Source organism: Raphanus sativus, unplaced genomic scaffold (assembly GCF_000801105.2).
Source record: "Raphanus sativus cultivar WK10039 unplaced genomic scaffold, ASM80110v3 Scaffold3564, whole genome shotgun sequence".
Classification (NCBI taxonomy): Eukaryota; Viridiplantae; Streptophyta; class Magnoliopsida; order Brassicales; family Brassicaceae; genus Raphanus; species Raphanus sativus.
This window is the reverse complement of record NW_026618870.1, coordinates 691-7,394: the sequence shown is the minus strand read 5'-3', so window position 1 is coordinate 7,394 and position 6,704 is coordinate 691. Positions and strand designations below refer to the sequence as shown.

Sequence of the window (6,704 nt, the reverse complement as noted above, 5' to 3'; positions counted from 1 at the left end):
TAAAAACCATGAACATGATTAATATACTCTTAAAACTTAACTAAAAAAAGAATCATTACTTCCAATCTGAGAGAAATTTTAAAATGTTGCATGTTTGCTAAAGTTATTTAAAATTGATGTAAACCACATTAATCATTTGCACCACACTAACCATTTATTGTTACTAAATGCAACAAGTCAGCAAGCCCGAATGTCACAGATAGTTAGAAATTGTCTTTCTCATGATCGTTATAAATGCTAACATCTCATTTACTAATTAACAAATTGACTTTTTACTAGGAAGATTTGGTGAAATTGTTCCATTCCGGTTAAAATAGAAGTTGTCCATTAAATAAAGGAATTTAGGAACCATTTATAGTTTTTAGATAAAAAATATATTTAGACATATTAAGATTCGTTGATATTCTAAATAAGGGTGGACAAACAAGAATTTCGTTATGAATACACAAAATCTTTCATTATAACAAAACTAATATAGAAAATAATTATATGTTTCTTATTTTAATATACATCTTTTTGAGAGACCTTGAAACTAAAGTAACACATACAACTCGCACCTCTATATTTTAAAAGTCAACATGGTAATTTTAAAAATATATATTAGATACTCACCAATTATTTTACCAAAAATTGACACTTCACCCTTATTTTTTATAAAATTTATAAAATTTGAAACGTATTCTATCTTTCTATTATTTGAACTAATATATTAGTAAAAGTTTTATAGTTTATATATAGTTATGTTCTCTATATAAAACATCAACTTTGTTTTATGTTTAAATTTCAACTAAATTAATTTTGTTATGACTATCGGCTTTTTATTCTATTTTTATTAAATCGATTAGTAACAACCACTTGTGCTGTTATACTTTGAACTAAACAACTTCAAACAAAGTAATGCACTACAATCACTAACCACTATCAAAAAAGATCAGAAAATATAATTTTTAATATATTTTTATTTTCATATTTAACATATTTTATTTGTTAAGACCATATAATAATTTATAAATTTATGTAAAGTATAACATACGAACCCGGTGGGAAAATCACTAGTAAAAGATAAAAGCAATTGATTAAAAGTTTTGAAGATAGATTAGATAAATACAATTGAACAGAAAAAGTTAAGACATTACAAAATAAGAGGAAAGTAGAAATGTAGAATTCAACTCGGATCCGTCCGAATCCTAATTACGGTATCTACTAATTCAATACTCTTTTAGTAAATGAATAAATGGAAACATTGGATCCACTCCACATTAAAAATGTTAAAAAGAACAACAGCATCAACGGGGTCATCAAACATGTAATTTCAAAAAAACTATGGAGGCATTCTTTGCAGTTCCATTAATGGGGGCATCTAACCCCACATGTGTTAATGTGGCTCCGCCCCTTTTTCTTAAATTTAATTTTTGATTTTTAACGTTTATATTTAAAGTTTCTTTGAAATCAAAATATGTGATTACACAATTGACTTAATATTTGGTTTCTTTTCAACAAACAAAGACTTTAAATATAATAATATACTTTAGTAAAATTTCTAAAAGGTTAAGTTTGAAGAACGATCATCAGCTCTTTTTTTTAGTAAACGCGCGGGGGATGAGTGTATACTTCGGCACTCAAAATGTCCTAAACAAAGTAAACATCTTTGTTTCTTATAGATCTTGTTTTGATTGATTGCTCATTATATATTGAAGCAGAAAAAAAATCATGACAAGCTTTTATATGCCGTTCGTATTTTAACATATTATCGATGGATGTTGATGATAAGCGGAGAGAAAGAGAGAAGATAGATAAATTTCATCATTACATAACGATCATAACATGGCTCATATGACAGTATGATATCATGAGCACCCTAGCTTTTATTGTCATTATTCTTATTATTTCATCATATAATAGAAATCGGAAGTACTAGTCCGACATACATCATCAAACATTCATTTCTTACGCAGGTTCTGGAAATACCATTTTGGGTCGCTCTCGAACGATTTCCTGAAAATCCGACCATCCTTACCAGGGGCCTTCATCGTCTTCATTTCAGGTCCTGATCCCATGCTGGAGAATAAGCCCGCAATAGCTCCCACGACACCTATGACCGCCATGGCGATTTCAAAGGTTGAAGTATCTCTGTTCTCGTTGTCACTCATTTTTGATAAGATGATACAGTTTCAAGGTTTACTAATTTTTTATCTTTGAAATTGAAGTGATGCATGTGATTTATAGTTGTAGAGACTAGATACCAAACGATTTATTAGATGGAAGTAAATCTCATTTCAATTTACTAGGAAAACGCCTTAACTACGAGTTGTACTTAATGGTACCGTTTAGGAACTTGAGACGACTAGGGAAGAGTATGAGTCTTTTTTTCTTTTCTTTTTTTTTCTTTGGTCAACGGGAAGAGTATGCAGTTAGTAGTCTACAATGCTTTTTAAAAAGATAAATTGATCGAACCATATAAATTCAATTTTCATTTGGCACTGGAAATCAATACTATATTAAAAGGTGAATAAGATCCACAGATAGCATGTCCACGTCATCGATTTAAATCAACCAATCAGGTTAGAATGTTTTGACACGTCACTTTGGCTTCCTGGTTTTCTTCGACGAGAGAGGAGAAATGGATTTCTGAACGGAAATCGTTTCATAGCCACCACCCCCATTAATCCATCTCTGCGCCATGAATTCTTCTTTAATGGGTTCGTTTTGCCTTCCTGTATCTCCTCCTATTTATATCGGGTCATTTCAGAAAGGATTCAATACTCTCAAAAATCTCAAGAACGATGAATTCCAACAGCAAGACCTCTGTTTCCGGCGATCTTACCTCCGTGAAGGTGATCAACTCCGTCGGTGAGCCTGTGAACCGTTCCTCTGAAACCGCCGATTTGGAATAAAAGAGGCATAACTGGTGACTCCTCCGCCAAAGCTGTCGCCGGTGAAGCTAGGTACAAGAAACGCCAAGGAAAGGCCGATGGAATCCAGAGCCAAGCTTCCAGCCTCAATTAAAACTGGTGAGATTCTACCTTTCACTCCGATGGAATCCAGAGCCAAGCTTCCAATCTCCAGCGACCACAAGACCAACGCTTCCTTCGCGATATTTTAGATTAATTATGCCAAAACCCTTTCCAGTGTTTGTGCTCAGTTCCACGATGGGAGGCGAAGCAGTATTCTCTGAAGCTTAATCTAATTATGGTGCTTCTCACTCTGTTCCACTGAATACATTTTTTTGTGCACCATTCCACTGAATACTGAATGTCTATATCTTGCAGGAACCATGAGTTGAAAACCCAGGCCGTAACCCCTGCCACAATGAATATATGGCTTGATTTTTATCGAGGAAACCCAAACCAGTAAACGCATCATGGCGATATTAGGATTGAGAGGTACATAACACTGGCAACCATTCATTTTGTCACCCTGTTTGCTATTCCTATTGTTTTAAAATTTGCCAAAAAAAAATGGATATTAGTAAGTTTGTATCTCAGTTGATTTTTTTTTTTGTATCTCAGTTGAATATTTTTTTTTGTATCTTAGTTGAATATATATTCATTGTTTTACTCTGTGTAATTCTAGGTCGGCTTTTCGTAAATGCAACCTCTGGAACACATTTTTTTTTTTGCCCATGAATGTGATGCAAGACAAAGTTACCTAAAAAGTAAGGCCTCCATCGTATTTTTGGTTTGTTAACCCTCTTAACTGAATTGTTTAACAACTGAGAGCACTAACGATTGTTTGTTATTGTTCATGGACAGGGACCTAATGACTTTCCTGGGGCTGGAGCTGAGAAGACAAGCCTCTGTCCTGTTGTGAACAGAGTTGTGACAACAAACACAAAAGGCTGTTGATGGTGTGGTCGAAAGGGAACAGCTAAGACAGATGCACCAACTGACCCCCTGTTGATTCCAGAAACACTGGAGGAAGAACCGCATAGAACAGCTGGTCCATTGTCACTCCGCTAAGAAGACCCGCATAGGCTGAAGTCTGACCTAACGAGTGAACGGTTGCTGGTTCCATATACAGACTCACCAACTTCTACGGGTCTAAGAGCAAGATTGTGTACCGTGTTGCTGAGCCAAATGTGACCGTGACTTTCTCTTGGAACTCCGTCCTCTCTGTTTCAGCGGACAGTACGGTTGGGTTTCCCGAGGATCGATTCCAATTCTATGGGCATAAGGAATTTGATGAGGCTTGTGACCGTAAAGGAGACCTTTATGGTAAGCTCTTAATCCATATAATTGTGTAAACATATTGGTTTTGATTATGTTATGATGAAATATTGGTTGGTAAGTGACTACTAACTCTGTTACTTCTTAAAAAATCTAGCAATTTTTCTGTTTGTAGATTTTGCTCACATGACTTCGTTGCCGATGTACAAAGTGGGGGAATCGCGGCGGAGGAAGAGCTTCAGCTATTGTACGAGCCTAATCATGTATCGACACCAGAGGAGATGAGTATGGGAAAGCAGGCTATGGCCAGGTCCTGCATGAGCCCTTTCTGAAATTCTTAAAGCATGAAGAAGGAGATGAATCAGAGGTTTCCCAGGAGACGGAGAGACTCGCCATGGAGTATTACGATCCCAAACCAGGTGAATTTGTGGTTGGTGTTGTGGACCTGTGGTTTCTGGTAACGAGAACAGACTCAATGTGAGTATAATTGCGGATATGTTAGGGATCATGATGACGAATGAGAAAGTTCCATTGTACGAGCAAAAATTTGATTACTTGCTCTGTGATTTAAAGTACGATGCTGAAGAATTCTTGGTTCATGGTAAAATGGAGATTGTTAAGGATGATGATGAAGATGGTGCTTAAGTTGTGTAGTTTGCAAGGCAAGGCATGCCTGTGGTGGAGATAGGACAATGATCTTTGCAGATGTTTTAGGGAGGACGTTGAGGGGAAGGCCTTTGTTTTCTTCTAGACGTTACTTTAGGAGAATAGCTTGGCACCAAGTGAGGTAGGTCTCTTTTTGTTCCTTGATTTCAATAACTGTTATTGGTTGATGTATCAAGAAGATCCTAATGGAAAGTAGGTTGTTATGTGGCAGATCAATCAGCTTACTGAGCCCACTGACGTTAAGATAACTGAGTGGAATATCTCTCACCAGAATTGAGGTAGGCTTCACATGTTTGCTTAGAGTTCATGCATTTTAGTGGATTTAATAGTTACTTTTTTGTTTAATCTCAGGGCTTGAGAGGTTCTATATAGTTTGAAAGAAAAAATAAAGCAGGAGTTTCTTTTTTTGCTGACTTGGAGTAAACTTTTTGGTTTCACTGTTTCTAGGATGGAAACATGATAAAGCAAAACGTCCCTCAATTGAAGAGTTTCAGAGATAACAATGAATTGTTTTCAAGGTTGTGTGGGTACAAGCCGGGCATAGCTACATGTTGCAAGGATGTGTTAAAATCTGGGTAGTAGTAAGCTATGACAAGACAACTCATAAAAATTTTGGATGCTAAATGATGATGGAAAGACAGATGGAAATGAGGGAAGTTGATGATTGTGTGTGATAGCAGTAGAGAAGTACAAAAGAATAAAGCTTGAGGTCATAAGGGATTTCACTTGGACTCCTTTTCATGATTTATCCTTCAACATGAGGGATTAGTTGTGTTAACATCGTTTTACACAGTCGGGGGCGGATATATGCACATAATAACCTTTCAAAGCATACGTGAATGATGCTTTGACTTTCAGGAATATCATAATTTTTTTCCTAACACCTAAATTGGCAGATATGAGTGTCAAAGGACTAGAAGATAATGCAAAAATAGTTGAGTCAAAGCATACGTGAATGATCATTCATGTAGTCACATTACTATTCCTTAGTAAATATGCCAGTGTTATGAGGAAACTGGAAATATATCACTTTGTTTATAATCAGGGTCGGCTGCAAACATATATGCCTTCGAGCTTTCTATTTTGGTGAAAAGATTTGTGTTTAGGATAAGGATAATATCACCTTGATTTAACACTAATCTATGGGATCCTCATTCTCTGTGTAACCTGAAATCTTTATTAACTAATCAATTCCAAATAACCACAAAATAAAAACAACAAATCATTGACAGAGTCTGGAATTTTCAGATTAAGCTAAAAATAAAAAGACCAAAAAAATGTGGTTGTTTATATGATACCAATAAACACCTCTGAACTTAAAGAAATAAACAAGACTTAGAAATTGGTTGTTTATATGATCCATCAATAAAAAATATTTTGAATAATTTGTAAATATTAGAATAGGTTTTTAATGTTCTGGTTTATTCGTTTACAAGCCATAACAACCCAAGTTTTTCTCCTCGCTCAAAGAACAAACCTAGAAATCACAAAATCAAACGCTGCAGCAAATCATGTAAAATATTGCTAAATATATATATATATAAGAATTAATAAATATAAGAAAGCAAAACACTAATAAAATAAAGAAAATAGTAAAACCATTTACGCACTGTCAACATTTTAAACTCGACTTGGACACTGAACCAGATTATTTCAAGAGTCCCGAGATCATTGGTATCGACTGTTGCTAAACTATAGATCAATAATTTAATAAAATTTATTAAATATTTATATATCAATATAATATTATTAATCTTCTAAAATATAAGAATATCAAAATAATTTTTTAATTTAAAAATATAATTGAATGATTTTCAATTTCAGTATTTACTTACCCGAAGAAAAAGATTATTTAACTAACTTATTAATATC

General features: G+C 34.4%; 1 pseudogene; it reads left to right on the top strand.

Moving 5' to 3' along the window:
• The first annotated feature begins 2,783 nt into the window (after positions 1-2,783).
• Positions 2,784-5,624, top strand: LOC130506689 (protein PIGMENT DEFECTIVE 338, chloroplastic-like; annotated as a pseudogene).
• The last annotated feature ends 1,080 nt before the right edge of the window (positions 5,625-6,704 follow it).